Source organism: Melanotaenia boesemani, chromosome 2, assembly GCF_017639745.1.
Source record: "Melanotaenia boesemani isolate fMelBoe1 chromosome 2, fMelBoe1.pri, whole genome shotgun sequence".
Lineage (NCBI taxonomy): Eukaryota > Metazoa > Chordata > Actinopteri > Atheriniformes > Melanotaeniidae > Melanotaenia > Melanotaenia boesemani.
The window spans coordinates 17,976,782-17,989,330 of NC_055683.1; positions in this window are offsets into that span (position 1 = coordinate 17,976,782).

Here is a 12,549-nt window from a genome sequence, read left to right on the forward strand (position 1 = left end):
CAAAGAGGCAAAGAGTATTACATAATAAAGGTGGGAGCGTCCCAACTGTTGCAATATACAATCAACAGCTTTCCTCTTTAAACAACAACAAAACAAGCAGGCAACACATAAATAAAAGTAAAAATATAAATAAATATTGATGATGTAATTTTAAACAAATGATGTCAACAGGTGATTGCAGCATGATTTGATACAAACTCAGTATCAGTGAAAGATCTTCCATCTATCTTTGCTCTTTTAAGACTCAATCTTTGTCAACAATTGCAGGAAAAATCACCAACATGTTCCTTTAAGAAAGATTGAAATGATTTGATTATTTCCCCCTTCTACAGTCTATAATATAATTAAGTGATTCAATAAATCTGAAAGAATTTGTGTGTAAAGGGCAAGAGTGCAAAATTTGATCCTGCATCTCTGTATCATTCATTAATAGCTGATATAACCACATGAGCAGGGATGGCTCTGAAAAGCCTTTGTCAAGTTCTGCAAAATGAAGCTCTGCTCAAAAATGCTATAACAAACTTTTCTGTGCTGCCTTGTTCAGAGGTAGTGTTGACTTGTCTGGGCGTAGAGGTACCTGAAGTGGACCATCACACAGTGGAAATGTTAACTGTGGTCAGATCAATCAGCTTTCCATAAACACTGCTCAAAACTATAAAGGGAACGCTTAAACCACACATCTTACATCCTGATGAATGAAATATTTCAGGTGAAAATCTTTATTCATTTCATAGTAGAATGAAATGAGAACAAAATAACATAAGATGATCAAAAGAAAGCAAAATCATTAACCCATGGAGGTCTGGATTCAGAATCATACTCAAAATAAAAGTGCAGTGATCAGAAGCTGGCTGACCCAACTTATGTGGAAATTCCTCAAGACAATTCAAAATGAGTTTCAGTTGTGTGTGTGGCCTCCACATTCTTGTATGTGTTCCCTACAACATCTGGGCATTCTCCTGATGAGACAACAGATGTTGTCCTCCCAGACTTGGACCAAGGCATCAGTCAACCCCAGATTTGGTAAACAGGAAGGCCAGTCCATAGCATCAATGCCTTTGTCAAGCAGGAACTGTTGACACACTCCGGCCACATGAGGCCGAGCATTGTCATGCCTCAGAAGAAATCCGGGTCCCACTGCAGCACCATATGGTCTGACAATATGTCTAAGGATCTCATCCCAGTACCTAATGGAGGTCAGGATACCTCTAGCTAGTGCATGGACATCTGTGCAGCCCTACAAAGACATGCCTCCCCAGACTATTACTGACCCACTGCCAAACCGGTCATGCTGGAGGATGTTGCAGGCAGCAGAACGGTCTCCATGGTGTCTCCAGACTCTTGTCTGTCACATGCGCTCAGTGTGAACCTGCTTTCATCTGTGAAGCGTACAGGGTGCCAATGGCCAATCTGCCAGTCCTGGTGTTCACTGGTAAATGTTAAGCGGGCTGCATGGTGTTGGGCTCTGAGCACAGAACATCACAAAGTAGAAAAAGATTTACCTGCCCAACCTTTTATGGGATGTGTTGCAGTCTGCACAGATAGACATTGATTCACAATCAAAATTAATTAGACAGGACAAAACATGTAATATTTTAGCTTCATACATCTACAGTGCAAAAAAATCAAAGAAATTTTAAGAATGACATTTTTCTCCTCTATTTTTGATGATGCAACTTTATCTGATTTGGGGTTGTTCACTGTTGTAAGCATGTGTAATTGTGCATCAGTAAACCCTTAAAACACTGGTCAGTGGGGTTTCTGTCCCACTGTGTTGAGCTCTTTGAGAATGAGAGCTAATACAATGATAAAAGCGAATACAGCTGTTCAGCCTTTTCAATCTGTTGTAAATGTAGCACAAAAAGTAAAGTAAGGCAATTTGTATAATAATTCTGCTATCTTATACTGGTGGAAAGCCTGATTACTTTCTCTTTAATTTTATGGAAATGCATTTATAAGGCAAATACATTTGTGGAATGAGTGGCAGAGCTGGGTATGTGGGTTGCACCCATGAAAAACTTGCTATATCTTCACTGCTAATGTCAAAGAGCTTATGCTGCTACTTGGCTCTCATTTTGAACTTTTTGACTTGCAGTTTTGAACAGGTGTTGACAATCAGGTGCCTGATTAGGAGCACCTGAGTATGGACCCTACTAAAGTGGTCAGTAGGGTGAAAGTGTCTGGAACACGCTACGCTAATAACTGAATACGGTAACAACTTTGGTAAATTTTCCAATCCAATAAATGACACCAAACTAGAATCAATAGCAGAGTAAGAGGCTGGGCATTGGCAGAGAAGATTTGGCAAGTTTGTTATGGGCACAACCCACATATTCAGCTCTGCTGCTCATCCCACAAATGCAAACATGGCGCCATTCAAAAGAAAAATAAACAAGTTTTCCAACAGTATACGACGTACTGCCAAAAAGCATTGTTATGTAAAAAATTTTAAAAATCCACCAAACACAAATGACCTTATTTTCTGTCTTAAGATTATATGACTTGTCAAATAAATGGTAGTCTTTTAAATATATACATCCATCACAGTTAAGAGATTTAAGTAATTCCTCATGCATTTGATGTTTCAGAGTTTCCATTGATTAAAAATGAGCAGCTTTAAGGTTACTGTATGTATGTATGGCAGCGTCCTTCATTTACAGCAGTGCTTCAAAAGTGACCATTGAAATCTTGTCACGATCTCTGTCTCATTCCCTGCACACACACGCACACACACACACACACACACACACACACACACACACACACACACACACACACACATACAGAAGCACACACAAAGATCTACAGCCAGACAGGAAGCACCCCCACCTCTCCTGTTCCTGTTTCTCACAGCATGTGTGAGTGTGTGCATCCATGCTCGCTCAGTAGAGTCCTGCTACTGTTGGCAATCAGCAGGAGGCAGGCTGAAAAGCACAGGGAAAAAATAACTACACCAAGAGACAAGAAAATAGATAGAGGATAGAAGAAATATTACTGGAGAGGAACAAATATGCAGAAGATTATACAGACAGAAAGAAATCATGCCAGAGGGATGTGATTGTGGAACAATGCTGGCAGTAGAAGTGTTTCCCTCTCCTCTCCAAGAAGCTCAGGCAGAGTTCACAAAGAGACAGAAAAATGTGAAACAAACCGTTGCCCTTGTGGGACCTTCTCAAATGGTTTGCTGTGTATATTGCAGTGCATCAAACAATAGAAGTGTTCTCTTCCAGTTTACTCTAATGACAGCTGTAGGTTGGTACCATTACTTAACTGGAAAGAAAAGTACTCTCTTCAGCTCTAAGATTTTAGGTATTAGGACAAAAAAATTAAAATTTGGTCCTTAAAATTAGATCAGTTAAATCTTAGATGAAAAACAGCACATTAAAGGATCGTAGTTGTCATTATTTATCCAAAAACTAATCCAAAATGCAGAGGCAGTGTTTACGCAAAGTGCTTTTGGACTGTGACGGAGGCATTGCATCACTGATTATTTTCTTTTTCAGACATTCTGTTGCACGTTTACTGCTGGTGTCATGGTCTTTGTCCCGAATGACAAATTTCAGCCAAGCTTTGGCTGTCAGACACTTTTGACTCTAAAATAGTTTGGTGAGTTTGTGGTCGACTCAATGACTGCAAAGTGTCCAGGTCATCAGCCCCGTACTGCCATGCTTGACATTTAGTATGAGGTGTTTGTGCTGAAGTGCTTGTACTGTTTATTGTGACCAAACATTCCCAGTTTGGTCTAATTTGGCACAATAACTCTGTAGTAATTTTCTTGGTGGTGCAGCTTGTTTCTAGTTGTACTGTGATGAACTTTAATGTGGTCACTGAGATCTGTAGAGGCTGAGATGATTTCATAGTTTCTCTGAGCATCATACAGTCTGATCTTTGGGAGAACTTGCTGGGACGTCAACCCTTTGGAAGATAGACAGCTGTCTTAAATGCGTTTCACTTGTGAATAATCTTTCTCACTGTTGAATGATGGACTCCAAAATAAAATAGAATTGACATTAATTGAGCTGCCATGGGGAAATTCAGCGAGGTTAGCCACATCTTTATCGCTCTGTCTTGCTCCTGGGTAGGATGAGTCTGTGGCTGAATTTGCTGTCCAACTGCTCTGGCAGACCAGCCACTAAGCCACCGTTCCTCACAAGCTTGTTCAGTTTGTTGGCATCTCCAAGATGCCTCCATCCCAGCACGTCACTGAAAAGAAGAGGGTGTTGCCGACTGGTAGCACGCTTTAGCAGTTTAATGCACACATACTGAATGATCTGGGTCTCCTCAGGAGAGTTGTTGTTTACCTGCATTCAAGATCTAGTAAGGATCAGATGATTTCTTTATTATGTCCCATTATGTACAGTCCTCAAACTAAAAGATGTTTTTCTTTGAAGTGAAACAACCCTGGGGCATCCTTGTGACCTTTTTTATTGCTTAGTTTGGATTCATTTGTGCCCTCCTTGATTTTAAGGTGGACACAAACATTTACATTTTAAAGATCCTATCTTGCAAGTCAAAACCGCCCATCAGGTGAATCAAAAAGAGGATAAATGAAATGCTTCAGAGCGAACACATTTTGGATTATTTTTCCTCTCCCATGTTTGTATCATCAGCCTAAGGAATATATCATTTATTTTAAAAAAAGAAGACAGGAATTTATTGGCTCATCATTTATGCATCATTTATGCTTCCAGCTTCTCCTTCTCCCTACATGTCCACGCCCTATGCTGGCCCACTGGTTGCTTTCCATTACATTTGCATCCCCAGATTTTCATTCATTTGCATGAGTGGCTGGCCAAAGGAGGAACAGAGCTTCAGATACAGAAGGAATCAACAAATGTGAAAACTGCATTGAAAATGGCAAGATGACAGAAAATTCTTTAACGAAAAATCTTTAACGGCCTGCTAATATCAAGGGCTTGCACCTTGCACATACACACCCCAGCAAAGCAGGTCAAACCACCCAAAGGCTACAAGTAAATAAGGAAATGACCACTGGCACAAATGCTACTGTGATAAGTAGCCAATATTTGGGATCTGTAATTTACATTGTGGTTTAATAAAAAAAAAACAAACAAACAAACAAAACAAAAAACAAAGCACACCCAAGAACAGCACACATGCACAAATTCAGGCAGGAACAAAAGAGACTGTTTAATCACCCAGTTCTGCAAATCAAAAGTTTCATGAGGGTAAGACTGAAAAACAAGCATACATCTGTTCTGCATTTTAAGAACATCAATTTTTATTTGCAATAAAAAAAACTTCTGAATATCTGTAGATCCTTAGATTTTATCTCTCATCCCAGTCTTCAAGATGAAGAACTCCATGTGTACAAATGCAGTGGAAAACATTAACATCTAACTCGTGTGCCATAAATAGATCACTAGCCTCACTTATCTTCCTTCCTTTACACAAACACTATGACACGCGAGGACACGCATTTACAACTCGCCTTCCTTCTTTGGAACAAAGATATTTTCATTATCATCACAAGTCTCCCCAGCTGTTGAATGAGGACTTACACATACAGACAAAGAGATAACAATGGTTATCCTGAGATTATTCTATTCAGGCACTCCCCTACTTCCTGCCACTCAACATATGACCTCTCCAGTGGCCCCTAACTGTGTTTGTGGGTGTGTTATGTTGTAGGACAAAAAGCACATCCTCATAATATAAATCCAGAAATATTAGTCCAAAGAATTGCTTCTAGGCTATATAAATTCCCTCACTAACTTCTGAGATTACTCTTATTTACTTATGATCAGGGCTCTAAATCAACATGTGCCAATCTGCCTAATGTGGCCTAAAGTTTTGATGACTGTATATAAAAAGTTCCAGTTTAGCAGGTGATGAATGAAGCAACTTGGTTCTTTGTCCCGGCAGTGCTATCAATACATTTCAGATGAACACTACTCCATGATGTATCAAACGTCCATTGGCTGCGTGCTTACTTTACCATGTGTGGTGACAATTACTGCCTGCATGAATAAAGTGCACCTGAATGAGGGCTGAAATTTCAACAAAGTGACGTGTAAAATGAAAAATAAAAAATTTTTGCCTGGTTGGACAGTGTCGGGGAGAATAACGATGACAAAAGAGGAGTTGAAAAAAAATTCAGATATGGTATGCAGACAATTTTAGTTTGCGCTCACACAGGCTAGAGTTTTTGCGCAAATTCAAATGCTAAAGAAATTGAGAATATCCAAGGTGGCACAAATTCAGTCAGAGGCTCTGAAGATCATGGTTCTGATCAGACATTTGATTACTTATTAATAAAATGATGAGATGGAGCTAATTTGTGCTTTCTTCAGGTTTCAGATGTTGTCAGCTATCACTGAGCCCTATATGTGCTTTACTTTGGCATGTCTGTGGGACAGTACATCCACATGAAGGCGATGCAAAGTTCAGAGTTATATCAGTTGCAATAGCAATATACAATAGCAAACATGGTGACGGTGGAGGAGATCAGGATAATATGCATTCTAAGAAAGAGATATTTAAATCTTTGTTCCTTTCTCTGGTCACGCTAGCTATACTGTGCAAAACTGCCCCCTGGATTTTCAGTGTTACTGGTCCGTTTGTTGCATTTGGGAACCCATCTGCAAGCTCTCTGAAACTGTACTAAAATATGCACAAAATTACTCCAGAGGCTCTGTCTGTAAACATATGTGTATTAACAGTGAGCATAAATAAGGATGATGATTTAGGGGCAATTTAATGATGGACAGCAAAAATAATTCTTATTTAACTGATGTAAAAAGTTTGTAAGCTAAAGTTTAAAGTGGACCATTTCAGATATGTTAAGAACAAAAGTTTCTTTGGTCTTTGCTGATGTTGTTAGACATTTTCATGGAAAAAAAGTCAACATTCTGTCTTTTCTCTGAGCTCTCACCAGCCAGTAAAAGTCCCTCCGATGTTGACTCTTGTCTTATCTCTTGCTCTGTCTCTTTTTTTTATTCACTTTCTCCGCTAATGTCCTCTTGTGTTTCTTCGTTAAAACAGACAAGGTGCATATTTAAAACTGCCAGCTGTTACGTGATGCTCTGGGCTGGGGAGACAAGTTGTGAACTATGTTTTTTTTTATTTCCTGGACACTTCAGGGCAACAGCAGCCCCAGGAATGTGCATAATGAATGTCAGTATGTCATTAAAATGAATCAGAAGCACTGACGTTATAGGTTGGAATTATGTAGTATTGCTTTAAGATTAGGGATCATTTAGCATAGTTTTAAATAGAACATTTTAATGTCGGAAAACTTTGCAGCCCCTGAGAGTCACAGTTAGGAGATATCCTACAATCTGAAAAATGAGTACAGGAGTACCATGTACATGGATTCTGATGTCACAACAGAATGTCCAAAAGCTGACCAAATATCAGTGTGTGATGGGTTCAGTGAGAGAACAGCCTGGTTATGATAAATAATCAGTATAAGTGAATGTTTGGTCTTCACATGCCAACTAGGAGGCTGTTTTTAAATTCAGTTCAATTCAGCTTTATTTGTGTATCACCAACGGATTACAATGAACCTCAAATAAATAAATCCCCCACCCTGAGGATACACAGGGCGACAGTGGAAAGGAAAAAGAACTCCCTTTTAACAGGAAGGAAAAACCTCTGGCAGAACCCAGCTCCGGGTAATTAAGGGAAATCTAATCCCACCTTATGTTAAAGTATGAATGTGTATCAAGTACTATGAGGCTGCTCTTGTCGGAAAAGTAAGAAACATGTTTTGTCCAGTTAAAGCTTCAATGTGTAGCATTAAAGATGAACTACAACAATTGGACCAGAGCCAATTATTCATGTTTTCAAATTGATGTTTTTATGAATAACTTAAAAGTACAGTATCCTTGGCTCTAGAGCAGAGAATTTATACTTTTATTTGCATACAGGGATTATTGATTTGGTAGCAGTTAGCAGTATGAGTCACTATATATCAGTAAATATCACACGTTAAATGTTTTTTTAGGTGGTATCAACTTTTAGACCAATAAAGTTATAGAGTTTTAACCAGGACTAAGAGATCTGAACACGTCACACCAGATTTAAACTCTTTACACTGGCTTCCAGTCAGTCACAGAATAGTTTTTAAACCCTTCTGATCGTTTACAAATCCCAAAATGGTTTAGACCCAGAATACATCTGTGATATGTTCAGAGAATATAAACCTAGCAGACCTCTTAGATCCAAAAACTCAGGTCAACAAGTCCAGACCAGAGTCCAGACTAAACATGGAGAAGCAGCATTTAGCTGTTATGCTGCAAACAAGTGGAACAAACTGCCAGTGGAGATTAAACTTTTACCAGATGTAGACATTTTTATATCCAGCTTAAAAACGTTTATTTTTTTTTTTATTTTTTTTTTTGCACCCATGCATTAAATCTGCATGGTAACTTATCTTTCTTTTTTTATTTTAATTTAATCTATAGTTTTATTAGAATTTTAACTTGATTTTTGTTATTTGTTGCTGCCTACTACCTTTAAATGCTTTCATTGCACCATCTGTAATACTTTCAATGTTTTATGCAAGGCACTTTGAATGGTCTCATACATGAAATGTGCTATACAAATAACCTTGCCTTGCCTAACTTAGAAAAATACCTGGCTATGTCAGAGAAGCAACAGTTTCTATGCTTTCATGAAGTATCTCTGCAGTGTGGATTTTCTAGGAAGCCTTCGAGTTTACTAGTAGTGTTAATGGGATATTTTTTTGGAGAGGCACCCCCAAAAAAGGCTCATGAAAACTGAATTCCTAAACAAGCTTGACAGATGTGTCTTTTAACCACACCTTAACAGGTAAATTGAGCTTAATACACTCGTTCACACACACACCATCTTGCAACAGTCAGTAAAAGCTCAGTAGACATTCAGAGATAGGGTGTGACAAGGTTAAGTCGCTCTTGGAATACATATCCAACAAAATAAAACACCACAGATAGTAAATGATTCACTTTAAGAAGGGAGAAACAATCTGTCCATGCGTGATAAAATCAGCCCAAAAGCCAATCAAAATCTCTTCATTAATACAAAAATGAGAGCGTACACCGCAGCAGACTCCAGCAATAGACTGCTCTGTGAGAAAATTGCCCAACACAAAATCATCAATGTTACTATTGCCACAGAAAAGACAGGACAAATAGATTACTGATATTTTGAAGTACATCAGGACAAATGTCTTTAGATAAACAAAGTGGTTCAGTAAAGTCTTCTTATCCCACTCTTGTCAGGAAGATAAATATGTATTTCCAAGTCATAGAGGTGAATACGGATTTCCCACTTATCAGAGGAAGCCTGCAGCTGTCTGCATCCTCCTCATATCAAAAAATGCTGTTAGACGCTTCAGGAACGGTCCCTGCAAAACTACTGAACCTGCATTTTTTTTTATATTTATGCACATTTTTGCAGCATTTCATTCACACTGTGAGACTACAATGATTGCTATACAATTATAAGCTGATAGCAGGTGTCCAGTAATGTGTCACTACACTGACACTGTTTCAGTCCAAAAAAATAAGTACAAAATATATTAATATAAAGTCATTTTTGTTCAGTAACTTAATTTATTTGCATGTGTTTTCATAAAGACTGAGTCCTTACCCATGCAAACACATGAACATAAGTTCATGCACACATGTGCATACAGTGTGTTCATTGTGTCTGTGTGCAGTTGTTTTGCATTAATCCCTGTGCTTTGCATTTGTGTTGCTTGTGTATAGTGAGAAACATTCTAGTTTGTAAGTGTGTTGCCAATTTTTGGAATATACCATAGAAATGTTTTGTACAAATTTATAAAATTTCAAGCATGAATTTTAAAATTGCTGCTCAGAAACAGACACATATAGATGCCATCAAGGTTTAGTTAATCTTGATGGCATCTAGTTGAAAGTGGAACCATCAATGACCAAAAAAAGGAAGAAAAAACCTCTAACGTGCTGTTTGGGGCAAAATCACTGACCTCAGCTATTTCAGGTTTAATATTTAAATTGTTAGATTAAATCTGGCAACATTTCCAACTATAAATTAATATTAATCATAGTGTGTGTTCTACTTGTGATGTACTTGTCGTATCCAAACAGCAAAAGGTTTTTAAAAGCTAGTAAAATGAACACTTTCTTTTCAGTGTTCATTTTGTCTCACTGGACTTGTAAACTGCATCCAAGTCACACCCATCTTTCCCCACCCCATAAACGACCCGCTTCCTCTTTCCTCTTCACGGTTTCCCCAAACAACACACTCACACACGAACACGCCCAAAACTCCCTCTGCTAATCTGCTAATTTTACAGAAAGTGAGGGTTGTGTTAAGGCTGGTGCTGTGTGGATGAGTGTGGCATTGTTCTCAGTGGAATAGCTTAACTTTTCTGCTGAATAACTCAGTGACCGAAGTCTGACCTGCGTTGTGTGTGCGTATGCATTGCTGAATCGGCAGAATGTGCCTGATCGAGTCAACTGAACTTGTGTTTAGGTTATCACTTAAATGCCACACTCACAAAATATTGATAATATTTAGATTAAATAATACTATTTAATCTACACATGACTATGCGACTGAAAGTGTGTAACACTGGCTGTTTGATTGGTGGAATGCTGGTGCACCACTTAATGTATGCAGATGACCTTGTCACCTTCAGTCCGAGCAGGTTGCAGCAGCTTCTCAACATATGTAGAGGAAATGGTGTGCAGTATGACATAAAGTATAATTGCCAGCAAGACTGCTGTGTTAATATGTAGAACCAAACAAGATAAATGGCTTGAGGTCAGTTAAAAGTAAATCGTATTTTTTTAACAATGATGTGAGTGATGATGATGATATATATAGACAGTGTTGTAAGTTATATGCACAGGCAAACACCGTTGCCAGTTAGTTTTTGCTCTACTCAAGTTAAACTGTCCTTGTTTAAAGCATATTTTTTACCACTCTACACGCCCATCTATGGTCATCTTCCATGTTGATGTTTAAGTTTATGCAATGTCTGGATCTGTCCACAACTAGTATTATTGTAGCATCTCACATCCTTCTCATCCTTATAGTTGACATCTCTGTTCTTGATTCATCATTGTTTGCCCATTGTTACTTTCACAAATTTGTCCATTTTTTGCTTGCAGTATAAAACTATTAGTTATTTTAGTTTTGTTAGTTTGTTAAACAGGTAATACATGTGATTCAGCTCTGTGTTGCATGTAAGATAATATGTTCTTTTTTAAAAACTACTTCAGTATTTGTTGTATTTCCATGAAATGGTGTAGGGAAGCAGGATAGAGACAGCAAAGGGGAAAGAGAAAGGATGTCACAGGGATTCGAAGTCCAGTCTCCAGATGTTCTGTTCAACCATGAAAACTTATAAGCTTTTTTATTGAAACATGACAGTAATTCTTTTTTCTTTTTCTTTTTTTTCCCTCCTTGGACAATGAGCTCTGGCAAACAATACTCCAACTCTATTATTTTTTTCAAGAGCTAATGGTTGACAACCTTCCTCAAATATTAAAGCATAGATGAGCAGAGAGTAAAGCTTGTTAATTTTTCTGTGAATACACCTGACAGCTAGAGATGAATGGGCCAACAGAAGGAAAATATCACATTACACAGTCTCAACAATGCAAACAGTTGAAGAGGATGGGACATGCACATGCAAACAAACACACACACACACAAATTGTGTGCATACAAGGATGCTAAAACACACAAACCTTGCTGAAAGACATATTAAATAAATTTAATTAAATGACAAACAGAGTAAATGAAAATATTTATCCCAAAAAGGAACATGTAAAATGCATTGCATGTCAAAGTATCTATTCTCACCACAGAAACTCACACACTGAAGCATTTACATGAACTTACTTGCACACTAAACACATCTCTTTTGTTCTCTGATTACAAACCCAAACGAATGATGTTATCCAATCAGCTTTTTATGCAAGCTGTTTGATGCAAACCAATCAAACAGCTTGTTCAGAAACTTTCCATTTGTTTGAACAGACTCCAGTTACAGTTGAGAAATATGCTAATAGTTGAACTATGTTTTTATTCACTGTCACTTTAATTGTTACTGACTTTAATGCACATAAATACCAGCTGTGTTGTTTTTCCAGACTATTACAATTGATTGGCCATTACAGTAAATTATTTTGGTTGTGCTCCTGAACTCATCACACTTAGATTTTATGTTCACACACGTTCAAATTGATAGAAAGCTGCTCTGTCTGAATGACAATATTGATGAAATAACAGACAGGGTAAGCTTTCTACAAAAACTAAACTGTGCCGACAGTGTAGCCTGCTTCGCGTAAACAAATGTAACTTGTCAAAGATTTTACAGTAATTAAAATTTCTTGCTGAATGAACACTGCTCCCTAGTGGACAACGTCATGTACTTTTAAGTGATCGCCTGGCTGTAGAATGATTACTTAATTAATTAATTAATTTATTTAATTTTTTACGCTTTTGAAAGTTTTATTTTATTGTTCACTTCTTTTTGTACTCTGTGACTATGACCAAGACAATATGAAACTTAGAAAGAAGTTCAGAAGTTTTACTAGGTTTTAATTG